This window comes from Dermochelys coriacea, chromosome 3, assembly GCF_009764565.3.
Source record: "Dermochelys coriacea isolate rDerCor1 chromosome 3, rDerCor1.pri.v4, whole genome shotgun sequence".
NCBI lineage: Eukaryota > Metazoa > Chordata > Testudines > Dermochelyidae > Dermochelys > Dermochelys coriacea.
In genome coordinates this window covers 184228630-184241999 of record NC_050070.1, presented here as the reverse complement: position 1 = coordinate 184241999, position 13370 = coordinate 184228630, and the positions used below count along the sequence as shown (strand labels likewise).

Below are 13370 nucleotides of genomic sequence, written 5' to 3'. Positions count from 1 at the left end.
CAGATTGGCAGAGGCCCTGGAGGTTTTTCACCTTCCCATGTAGCATTGGGCATGGGTCACTTGATGGAGGATTCTCTGCTCCTTGAAGTCTTTAAACCATGATTTGAGGACTTCAACAGCTCAAACATAGGTGAGGTTTTTCGCAGGAGTGGGTGGGTGAGATTCTGTGGCCTGCATTGTGCAGGAGATCAGACTAGATGATCAGAATGGTCCCTTCTGACCTTAGTATCTATGTATATATATGTGAGTGATGCCTCTTATGTATAGTTTCAAAACCGCAGAACAAAAATGAGTACAGTTTTCTTTTATGAACTGAAACCGCAGCTGTGCCAGAGTACATTCAGCTGAACTCCACCCTTTGCTCCACTTATCTCCAGGGGAATTTCAGCCCATGTTGTAATTTAGAGTAGCTACAGGACTGCTTTATATTACACCAGTTTGTTATGGTCACCAAAGGGCTATCAAAGAGAAATTGCCATACTGCAACATGATCTGGCCAAGCCCTCTATGCTGAGGGGCATCAGGAGAGGCAGGCTAGAGCTGGCTATTCCAGAGGGTTACCCATCTGCCAGTTTAGAGATCAGAACAAAGGATCCATTTCTTAGGCTTGGATCTGGTCCATGAAGTACATTTTGAGATTCGGATGTAACTCACTAATGGGAGGACACACCAGCACAGAGCTGCCAAATGAAGGCCTGTGAAATGGTCATATTGTATATCGGACACCCCTTATTTATGGTTATTTTATTCTTTTGAAATTAAGGTAGCTATTGCAAAGGGATTCATACAAGGCCCAAAGTAAAATAGTAAGAGACAGTAACTATAGGTAAGAGATCAATTATTTAAACTGTTAAAAACTAATATATATGAAATATCCCTCTTTGTTTTGAGCAGCCACTGATCTATGCCTACCAAGTAGGCTGCCCATTAAAAAAAAATCTTGCCTGCCTCTTTATATTTTGTTTGTATTTAAATAAAAAACACTGCTTTTTTTAAACATTAGCAATTCAGATCTTGTCTACTCTCAAAAACTCTACAGTGACTGGAGAACAAATGAATTTATGGTATCCCAAGAGACTGACTGATGAGCAATTGAGAAAGGACATGGTTTTACCCACACTGCAATGGGAATTGCATTTATTTAGCTGAGGACTTTATTGCTACAGAATCCTCACATACCAGCTCTTCCTTATTATTTATTTATATTACAGTTGCACCAATATGCCTCAGGTGAGTTGGGGCTCCACTGTGGTATGAATTATAGGAACACATAGTATGAGACCCTGCCCGAAGTATCCTACAATCCAAATAGATAAAACTTGGGAGGGAAGACAGAGGCACAGAAAAGTGAAATGGCCATCAAGGGTTAAAATCAGTAAGTTAATGACACAGCTGGGAACAGAAACCAGGTGAATCCTGATCCACTGTCCTAGCCATTGGATCATGCTGCCTCCAGAGTTTACTATAGTGTACAGAATTAAATCCAAGGCCTTAACCAAAATATTTTTCATTCCATTCCCATCTTGTCACGATGACATATAAAATATGCATGATGAGTAATCACCTTTTATTGTATATTTGATAGTGCAAACTGCTTGCTCAAGTACACTTTAAAAGACTGAATTAAACCAATGTTGTTTGAAGCAGCCTTTTAAGAGTTCCTTTTATTATTAATTATTATTAGTAATTATTATTATTATTTATGAACAGCACATTTGCTGTTTTGGGCAATCTAAAAATCTGTCATCTAGAAAAAGACAAATCCACAGAAAACGCAGAACATTTTACACCTCCAAATGAGATTAGTCAGGAGAAGTCCATGCTGCAAAACAGCACAGGGACAAAGGCTGCAGATTTATTTGCCCTTTGTGATGTAGGTTTTTTGCAGGGCACATAAAGGCACCGAGATACAGTAAACTATACTGTATGAGCTCTCCAACAGATGGTGCTGCTGAGGTTAATAATGTTTCATGAGTTGACCCAATAAAATGTGTGAATCCAGCGCTGTGACAGGGCTGGAAAGTCTTATCTGGCATATATTTTGGGTATGTTTTTAGAAGGATGCTTATTTATTAAATGGTTCTGTGTCAGAAGTATGCTTTTGTCTTTGGGAAATTATAGAGGGTTATGTGTTACTTTTAAGAAAACTGTTTGAAGGAGGTCAGACTAAAGCTTGGGCTAAGCAGTCCATAATGTTTTCAAAAGGGGAGAGGAGACTAAATGATTAAAAAAGAAAGGAAAGGAAGGAAGACAGAAATCTCTGGTTTTCTTTTAAAATATTGTTTAAAAAGAATCTAACCACACCCTTTGCACAAAATGGGGTTTTGTTCACCAAATGTTTGGGGAATAAATATTCACATGCATATAATGGTATTTGTGTGCAAGCAAGAGTATTTGTTATTCATTATCCACAGTCTGTCATTTGTTATTCTCCTGTTTAAAATTTTCATTCAACCAAGTAAGGATGAAAAATAGCAGCATGATTTAGGTGACCAATCACACCCCACGAATAGCGAATGGAAGTGAGCAGTTTGCAAACAGCACAACTGATGATGTTTGTTTTCATTAGTTGATGAATAGTGATTAAATTAGTCACACTCCTAATCTGTTGATGGACAAAACACAAACATGTGACAATTGTTCTCTTGGCTGACACCAGGGATTGAACAGGGGAATCTCAAGAACTAAGAGTACGAAGCGCTAGACCTTAATTGAAAGGACCAGCTCAAAACAACCACTTCCTTTGTAGGTCAGGCACTGATGAGAACAGGTAATACACTAATAGCATGTAATAGTGAGCTACAAACAGAAAAAGGGACTACATTTACTGGATAATTTATGTGCAATAAATAATACTATCTGCTTTAGTACCAGCTATCATTGCAAATCCAGATAGGAATTGAGGCATCATTTCTGATTAATACAAGTTTTTGCACAGATATGTGCAGACAATCAGGAACAATTTCCAAAATATCAGAGAGGAAACAAACTAAAGCCCTGTTCTTGCAAAGCACCTCCATGCATGCTTAAGTTTAAGTACACAAGTTGTTTCATTGAAATCAATAACACTACTCATAATCTTCAAATTAATCATGTGCATTAAGTGCTCTGTTGGATCAGGGCCTAAACCAAGAAAGAGAATACAAGACAGATGTTTGTCAGAAGACAATGCAAGTTTGTTTCTATGATTCTATTACTCAGGTACTTTGCTATGATTCTATTATTATATGTTATCAAATGGGCTCAAAATTTATGTTACTAGCTATGGACTATTACATTCAAGTTGGCAATACAAAGGCACTCTCTCAGCTGAAAGACTATATTTATCTGTCAGGTTAAAGCCTCAAAAATCTTTCAATTCCAGCATGTTTCAAGAAAGAAGTGTCTCTTCTGTGGTGGATGTTTGTATTTTGTAGGAAACGGGTTTTACTTGCCTTTCCCAAAAGCCCACATCTTCACAATCATCTTCCCCAAACCAATTAATAGAATCATAGAAGATTAGGGTTAGAAGAGACATCAGGATGTCATCTAGTCCAGCCCCCTGCTCAAAGCAGGACCAATCCCCAACTAAATCATCCCAGCCAGGGCTTTGTCAAGTCAGGCCTTAAAAACATCTAAGGATGGAGACTCCACCACCTCTCTAGGTAACCCAGTCCTTCACCACCCTCCTAGTGAAATAATTTTTCCTAATATCCAACCTAGACTTCCCCCACTGCAACTTCAGACCATTGTTCCTTGTTCTGTCATCTGCCACCACTGAGAACAACCAAACTCCATCCTCTTTGGAACCTCCCTTCAGGTAGTTGAAGGCTGTTATCAAATCTCCCCTCACTCTTCTCTTCTGCAGACTAAATAAGTCCAGTTCCCTCAGCCTCTCCTTATAAGTCATGTGCCCCAACCCTAATAATTTTTGTTGGCCTCTGCTGGACTCTCTCCAATTTGTCCACATCCCTTCTCTAGTGGGGGCTCAAAACTGGATGCAATACTCCAGCTGTGGCATCACCAGTGTCGAATAGAGGGAAATAATCACTTTCCTCGATCTGTTGGTGTAGGAGCAAGGTTGCGGAAGATTGGCGAGGAGCTAAGTGGTGGAATGAGTATGTGACTGGATGTAAGGGGAGGATGCAGGCAGTTTCAATTAACTTTGTCCAACAGACCCTGCCAAAAGACATTGTAGCATAGCTCAGCATATTTTTGCCTGTAAACGAGTCAGTTTATGTAATAAGCATAAATCGTACATATAAGAATGTAGCCAGCTGTTGACCACATGTAATCCCGAGATAAGCACGGAGAATATAGTGCCGCAGAGGACGCCCTCCCTCTGGAGTCCTGCCTGGTCAGCTGCTCCGAATGGCCAGAGTCCCCTGCAGCCCCTAGGGGCTCCCCATGGAGATTGGAGCATAAGTTCTTCCTTCCTTCAATAAAGCATAGTTTACTATTCTTAGGCCCGAGTGTCCTCCTTTCTTCCTTCCTGAGTATCTTCCCCCCAGCTCTTGTGGGCACAGTTGGCAATGTTCCTACTAATGCATTTCAGAATATGTGACTAGATTAACTTATTGCCACTTATCTTTTATTTTGTTACTTTTCTTCATTGTTTTGATGGTTTGTCAATAATAATTTAGAAAATTTTGATCAGAACAAAACCAAATGTCAAATTATTGAAATCCTCCAGGAAATGGAATTACCGTTCTCTGCCCAACTCTTGTGTAGTGTCATTTGTTTACATTGTGATGGCTTCACTCTTTATAATCAGATAATTATCCCTTGTATCCCATTCCCCTTTTCACATCCCAATATTTCCTAACCTAATCCTCAAATAATTGGCTCTAAATATTGCCAAACATTCAAAAATCATGAGTCAGAGCTGCTCACCCTCCCCCACAAAAGAATGAGGTTGTTGTTTAAAAAAGAGAGAGTTATATGTGGTTCTATTTATTTACATTTGGGTTGTTGAGCTGCTAGGGTTCATGCAAGTCACATTTTCCAGTTATCCTCTACAACTATGAGAGCTGAGATTCTCACGAATGCTCCAGGAGCTGTGGCTTTTGTAAGAACACCAAATATCATGAGATGCAGGATAGAATCACAAGAGTAGACAATACTGGCTTAACCAGGAGATCTTCAATATCTAAACATTTTAAAAAAAAGAGTCCTACAAAAAGTTGAAATTAGGTCAAATTACAAAGGATGAATATTAACAAATAACACAAGTGTGTAGAGACAAAATCAGAATAGCCAAGGCACAAAACGAGATCAACTAGCTACAGACATAAAGGGTAACAAGAAAACATTCTACAAATATTTTAGAAGCAAGAGGAAGACCAAGGACAGGGTAGGCCCATTATCAATGAGGGGGGAAATAATAACAGAAAATGTGGAAATGGCAGAGGTGCTTAATGACTTCTTTGTTTTGGTTTTCACCAAGAAGGTTGGTGGTGATCGGATGTTTAACACAGTGAATGCCAGTGAAAATGAGGTAGGATCAGAGGCTAAAATAGGAAAAGAACAAGTTAAAAATTACTTAGACAAATTAGATGTCTTCAGGTCACCAGGCCTGATGAAATGCATCCTAGAATACTCAAGGAGTTGACTGAGGAGATATCTGAACCATTAGTTCATCTTTGAACCATCTTTGAAAAGTCATGGAAGATGGGAGAGATTCCAGAAGACTGGAAAAGGGCAAATATAGTGCCAATCTAAAAAAAGGGAAATAAACATAACCCAGGGAATTACAGACCAGTCATCTTAACTTCTGTACCCGGAAAGATAATAGAGCAAATAATTAAGGAATCAATTTGCAAACATCTAGAAGATATTAAGGAGATAAGTAATGGTCCGCATGGATTTGTCAAGAACAAATTGTGTCAAAGCAAACTGATAGATTTCTTTGTCAGGGTAACAAGCCTTGTGGACGGACGGGGGGAGCGGTAGATGTGGTATATCTTGACTTTGGTAAAACTTTTGATACTGTCTCACATGACCTTCTCATAAACAAACTAGAGAAATGCAACCTAGATGGAGCTACTATATGGTGGGTGCAAAACTGGCTGGAAAACCATTCCCAAAGAGTAGGTATCAGTGGTTCAGCCATGCTGGAAAGGCATAATCAGTGGGGTCTTGCAGGGATCAGTTCTGGGTCTGGTTCTGTTCAATATCTTCATCAATGATTTTGATAATGGCATAAAGAGTATACTTATAAAGTTTCTGGATGATAGCAAGCTGGGAGGGGTTGCAAGTGCTTTAGAGGATAGAATTAAAATTCAAAATGATCTCGACAGACTGGAGAAATGGACTGAAGTAAATAGGGTGAAATTCAATAAGGACAAATACAAAGTACTTCATTTAGTAAGGAACAATAAGTTGCACACATACAAAATGGGAAATGACTGCCTGGGAAGGAGTACTGCAGAAAGAGATATGGGGGTCATAGTGGACAACAAGCTAAATATGAGTCAACAGTGTAATATTGTTGCAAAAAAAGTGATCAGCATTCTGGGATGTATTAGCAGGAGTGTTGTAAGCAAGACATGAGAAGTAATTCTTGTGCTCTACTCCGTGCTGATTAAGCCTCAGCTGGAGTATTGTGTCCAGTTCTGGGCGCCACATTTCAGGAAATATGTGGACAAATTGGAGAAAGTCAAGAGAAGAGCAACAAAAATGATTAAAGGTTGAGAAAACATGACCTATGAGGGAAGATTGAAAAAATTGGGTTTGTTTAGTCTGGAAAAGAGGAGACTGAGAGGAGATATGATAGCAATTTTCAAGTACATACAAGGTTGTTACAAGGAGAAGGGAGAAGAATTGTTCTTCTTAACCTCTGAGGATAGGACAAGAAGCAACAGGCTTAAATTGTAGAAAGGGAGGTTTAGGTTGGATATTAGGAAAAACTTCCTAACTGTCAGGGTGGTTAAGCACTGGAATAAATTGCCTAGGGAGGGAGTGGAATCTCCATCACTGGAAATTTTTAAGAGCAGGTTAGACATACACCTGTCAGGAATGGTCTACATAATACTTAGTCCTGCCACGAGTGTAGGGAACTGGACTAGATGACCTCTCGAGGTCCCTTCCCGTCCTATGATTCTATGATCATATAGGAAGAACAGTATGAAAGAATGGCATCTAGTTTTCTGTAGCAGTACACATACATACAAACACAATTAGTGGAAAATTCTATTACTAATTCTAATACATTAAACGAAGTACTGAAGCTAAGAACAGCAGGTGCCTCATATTGGTACAGTATACTCTCAGAAGGAAAACTGAAAACCTCTTACTCTTCTGATTTGGCTGTAACTTCCCAAGTTTATGAGCAGACTTTGAATATTCACCAAAGCTGAACATACAAGTGTATCACCCCCACATCAGTGAAAATAAATCACAAGAGATTTTTTTAATCATCTCAGACATTAGTTCATGTTTTTTTAATTAATCATTGTGACATAAAATAAGGAGTTGATTAAGAGTGGCCAGTCTGGTGCCTCTTAAGCCAATCATGGGAAAAAGAGTATATATTAATAAATATATTAACAACAACAATTGCAAACTTATTGCACAAAGATTTTTTGTCAGATGCCAACCTTATGTTCTTTCTACAAACATCTCTAAAGTGTTTCTCTAAAGCAGTGGTTTTCAACCTGTGGTCCGTGGACCCTGGGAGTCTGCAGATCATGCCTAATATTTCCAAAGGGGTCTGCACCTCCTTTTGAAATTTTTTAGTTGTCTGTGAATGAAAAAAACAATGAAAACCACTGCCCTAAAAAGCCTTCAGCCTCCCTTAGTCTGAGTAACACTTTCTCTGCGCAGATTCCCCTTTTCTTTGTTCTCTACAGACTAATTTTCTCCCTCCACAATAATAAGTAATTATTCTGGTCTTTTCTGCCTAATTTATGACTTGTTCCTGCGAACATTTATACACAGGTTTAACTTTAGGTTTAGTGAGTAACTTTAGTGAGTTATCTCACTGAAATTATATTGCATCAATATCTACAGAATTGGGGCCTTTGGTTGTAATCTCCTTCAGAGGACGACCTCTTCTTTTATTCTTGTAAAGGGACTTCCACATTTATGCCATTATATTATAATACACAGAAACAATAAAATCCTAGCAAAGAGCTAGTGTGCATTTCAAAGACTTTGGGAAGGACTATGATGATGACATACAAACTGCAATACTGCACTTGGGACAAAACTGTGTCCAGCCGTCACCCAGAAACCTGGGACAACTAAACACACCTTCTACAGCATGCCCTTTACAGACAGAACTTCCCCACTCAGAAGCACTCTGAGACTTCATACAAACAAAGAAACCTTTATTAGAGGAAAAGGGACACAATCAAAACCTGGGGAAAACACAGTGAAAGAAATATATATGTAATGAAAGAGGAAAATACATTCCCCCTCCCAGTAACTTGGCAGTAATGTATCTAACTCCCTTCCCTTCTGCCAGAGAGAACATCCCACAGGTAATAGTCCATTGACCACACCTTACCCACCCACCAAACCCACGCTCAGTTTGGATCTGCAAGTAGCACTAGTCCAAGTGTCTCCTTGTAGGGGTGTCTCCCCTCTCACCTCGCCTAGTGAGCAAACTTTATTAAGGGGCTGGGTAGGCGGGAATTTACCACAGTCCACTGAGCTCTGTTGCTGTCCTCTGCATCTCTTGCTACAGAGTCTCTGCGCCATCTCTCACAGCAAAGTCCTCACTCTTTGTGGTCTCCCACAGCACAGTACACATGGGAGGACAGTCAGGAACACTTAGGCTCTTTGAACAGAGTCCTCACTGCTTAGAAGCAGGTCCTTTGCCACAAAGCAAAACTCTTTCCCTTCTCTGGGAGCACACTCTCCGCCCCCCTGAATCCATATTTATACCTAGTTATGGTGACTCCCAAAGTGTCACAAGAGGAATTGTGGGTAGGTAGCTTATACAAGTGAAGTTCTCCAGGACAGCACTTTTCTCTTTTCAAGACTTGAGGGAGTAGAAAGCTCTTTCCTGTCTGGAGCTTCTGGCAATAGGTTTACAGAAAGAGTTGTTTGCTTATAGTACTGAACAAGAAACTTTATTAGAATACAGAACACAGCACTGTCCCCAGTGTTGCCATGTCTCATTCCCTGCTGCACAGGACATTTCCCAACCCGCTCCTACCTGACTTCTTGCTACCGATTTAAAGAGAGACTCCAATTATGGTATCCTTACACCACACCAACATGGTAGAACAATGAGGTTTTCTATAACATTTTGAAAAAATAAATTAAGACATTTTTCATGAGAAACCAATGAATTTGACGTCAACAATGTTGAGAAAATTTAAATAAATAAAGCCATTTTTAATCAAAAATAGTTTTTGTTAAAAAAATTCCTATTAGCTCTAATAAATAACTGTGATTGTCTGATTTCAGTGGATTGGGGTCTGTATTTACACTAAATTAAATGCATTAAATGCATCCGATGAAGTGAGCTGTAGCTCACGAAAGCTTATGCTCTAATAAATTTGTTAGTCTCTAAGGTACCACAAGTACTCCTTTTCTTTTTGTATTTACACTGACATTTTAATTTTAGAAAATGGCATTCTTTTTTGGACCATACTCCCCCCCCTTTTAAAAAAAAATAAATGAAAACTGCTGCATCGTGTTTGAGGAGAATCCCTTGAGATTTAGGCTGTGTTTACACTAGAGACCTTACAGTGGCACAGCTATATCGATGCAACTGTGCTGCTCTAAGATCTCTTGTGTAGCCACCCTGTGCTGATGGGTGAGAGCTCTCCCATCAACATAATTAAACTACCCCCAATGAGCAGTGGGAGCTATGTCAATGGGACAAGCTAAGACATGATCTTAGTAAAGCTCAGTTACCCAAAGTACTATACACACACATATTCAGAAAAGCAAAACACAACTCAGCAGATGAACTATGAGAGCAGTTGAATTTTCAGATTCTCAGGAATGTTTTATGCGTGCATGTGTTTTAGAAAAACACTGCATGCCTAATTAAAAAATAAAGGCTAATTGCTACATAGATTCATAGATACTAAGGTCAGAAGGGACCATTCTGATCATCTAGTCCGAACTCCTGCACAGCGCAGGCCACAGAATCTCACCCACCCACTCCTACGAAAAACCTCACCTATGTCTGAGCTATTGAAGTCCTCAAATCATGGATTAAGACTTCAAGGAGCAGAGAAGCCTCCCTCAAGTCACCATTGCCCCATGCTACAGAGGAAGGCGAAAAACCTCCAGGGCCTCTCCAATCTGCCCTGGAGGAAAATTCCTTCCCGACCCCAAATATGGCGATCAGCTAAACCCTGAGCATATGGGCAAGATTCATCAGCCAGATACTACAGAAAATTCTTTCCTGGGTAACTCAGATCCTATCCATCTAATATCCCATCTCAGGGGATTAGTCCTATTGACCCTGAATATTTAAAGATCAATTACTTACCAAAATCACATTATCCCATCATACCATCTCCTCCATAAACTTATCGAGTAGAATCTTAAAACCAGATGGATCTTTTGCCCCCACTGCTTCCTTGGAAGGCTATTCCAAAACTTCACTCCTCTGATGGTTAGCAACCTTCGTCTAATTTTAAGTCTAAAGTTCCTGGTGGCCAGTTTATACCCATTTGTTCTTGTGTCCACATTGGTGCTGAGCTGAAATACTTCCTCTCCCTCTCCTGTATTTATCCCTCTGATATATTTATAGAGAGCAATCATATCTCCCCTCAACCTTCTTTTAGTTAGGCTAAACAAGCCAAGCTCCTGAAGTCTCCTTTCATAAGACAAGTTTTCCATTCCTCAGATCATCCTAGTAGCCCTTCTCTGTACCTGCTCCAGTTTGAATTCATCCTTTTTAAACTTGGGAGACCAGAACTGCACACAGTATTCTAGGTGAGGTCTCACCAGTGCCTTGTATAACGGTACTAAAACCTCCTTATCCCTACTGGAAATACCTCTCCTGATGCATCCCAAAACCACATTAGCTTTTTTCACAGCCATATCACATTGGCAGCTCATAGTCATCCTATGATCAACCAATACTCCAAGGTCTTCTCCTCTTCTGTTACTTCTAATTGATGTGTCCCCAACTTATAACTAAAATTCGTGTTATTAATCCCTAAATGCATAACCTTACACTTCTCACTATTAAATTTCATCCTATTACTATTACTCCAGTTTACAAAGTCATCCAGATCCTCCTGTATAATATCCCGATCCTTCTCTGAATTGGCAATACCTCCCAGCTTTGTATCATCTGCAAACTTTATTAGCACACTCACACTTTTTGTGCCAAGGTCAGTAATAAAAAGATTAAATAAGATTGGTCCCAAAACTGATCCCTGAGGAACGCCACTGGTAACCTCCCTCCAACCTGACAGTTCGCCTTTCAGTGGACCCGTTGCAGTCTCCCCTTTAACCAATTCCTTATCCACCTTTTGATGTTCATATTGATCCCCATCTTCTCCAATTTAACTAATAATTCCCCATGTGGCATGGTATCAAATGCCTTACTGAAATCTAGGTAAATTAGATCCACTGCATTTCCTTTATCTAAAAAATCTGTTACTTTTCAAAAAAGGAGATTAGGTTGGTTTGGCACAATCTACCTTTGTAAAACCATGTTGTATTTTGTCCCATTTACCATTGACTTCAATGTCCTTAACTAATTTCTCCTTCAAAATTTTTTCCAGGACCTTGCATACTACAGATGCCAAACTAACTGGCCTGTAGTTACCCGGATCACTTTTTTTTCCATTCTTAAAAATAGGAACTATATTAGCAATTCTCCAATCATTTGGTACTAGTCCTGAGTTTACAGATTCATTAAAAATTCTTGCTAATGGGCTTGCAATTTCAGGTGCCAATTCCTTTAATATTCTTGGATGAAGATTATCTGGGCCCCCCGATTTAGTCCCATTAAGCTGTTTCAGTTTCGCTTCTACCTCAGATATGGTAATATCTACCTCCATATCCTCATTCCCATTTGTCATGCTACCATTATCCCTAAGATCCTCTTTAGCCTTATTAAAGACTGAGGCAAAGTATTTGTTTAGATATTGGGCCATGCCTAGATTATCTTTAACCTCCACTTCATCCTCAGTGTTCCACTTCTTCTTTCTTAGTTTTCTTCTATTATATGGCTATAGAACCTTTTACTATTGGTTTTAATTCCCTTTGCAAGGTCCAACTCTACTCGACCTTTAGCCTGTCTCACTTTATCCCTCCATGTTCTGACCTCAATTAGGTAGCTTTCCTTGCTGATCCCTCCCATCTTCCACTCCCTGTATGCTTTCTGCTTCTTCTTAATCACCTCTCTAAGATGCTTGCTCATCCAGCTTGGTCTACAACTCCTTCCTATGAATTTTTTCCCCTTTCTTGGGATACAGGCTTCTGATAGCTTCTGCAGCTTTGATTTAAAGTAATCCCAGGCCTCCTCTACCTTTAGATCCATAAGTTCTTCAGTCCAATCCACTTCCCTAACTAATTTCCTTAATTTTTGAAAGTCAGCCCTTTTGAAATCAAAATCTCTAGTTGCAGATTTATTTTGTTAATCCTTCCATTTAGTTTGAACTGAATTAGCTCATGATCACTTGAGCCAAGATTGTCCCCGACAACCATTTTTTCTATGAGCTCCTCGCTACTCACCAAAATTAAATCTAAAATGGCATCCCCTCTAGTCAGTTCAGCAACTACTTGATGAAGGAATCCATCAGCTATCGCATCTAGAAAATCTGATCCCTATTATTATTACTAGCACTGGGTCCTCCAGTCTATATCTGGGAAGTTAAAGTCTCCCATAATCACGCAGTTTCCATTAGTATTTACTTTATTAAAAACATTAAAAAGGGCTCTATCCATATCCAAATTAGATCCCGGAGGTCTATAGCACACCCCAAGCACTATCGTAGGAGAGGCTTTACTAGTTATCTTCCCCAATGTAATTTTTGCCCAGACGGACTCTGTCTTATCCATTGCATCGCTTCTTATTTCTTTACATTCTACCTCATCATTGATATACAATGCTACTCCACCACCTTTACCTTTAGTTCTGTCTTTCCTAAACAGCACATACCCTTCATACCTGTAGTCCAGTCATGACTACTATTCCACCATGTTTCTGTTATCTCTATAATATCTGGTTTCACTTCCTGCACCAGTAGCTCTAGTTCCTCCATTTTGTTACCTAGGCTCCTCGCATTGGTGTACAAACATCTTAATTTTTGCTGTTTGGCCTCGCTCACATTTTGTACCTTATTAGGCACAGTCATTCTACAGCCAGTATAACCTATTAGATTAGTATCCATACCGCCCTCACTCCTTATATACATTCTCCTACCCACGGCTGTATCCTTTCTTACTTCGTCTTCTTCCCTCTC

General features: G+C 39.6%; 1 protein-coding gene and 1 long non-coding RNA gene across 2 annotated transcripts in view; one reads left to right on the top strand and one right to left on the bottom strand.

The window, feature by feature from the left end:
• The window catches only part of LOC122459667, a 1177620-nt gene that overhangs the window by 1064337 nt on the left and 99913 nt on the right, over positions 1-13370 (top strand). The window lies entirely within an intron of this gene.
• Positions 1-13370, bottom strand: part of LOC119853209 (follicle-stimulating hormone receptor) — a 155361-nt gene that overhangs the window by 56436 nt on the left and 85555 nt on the right.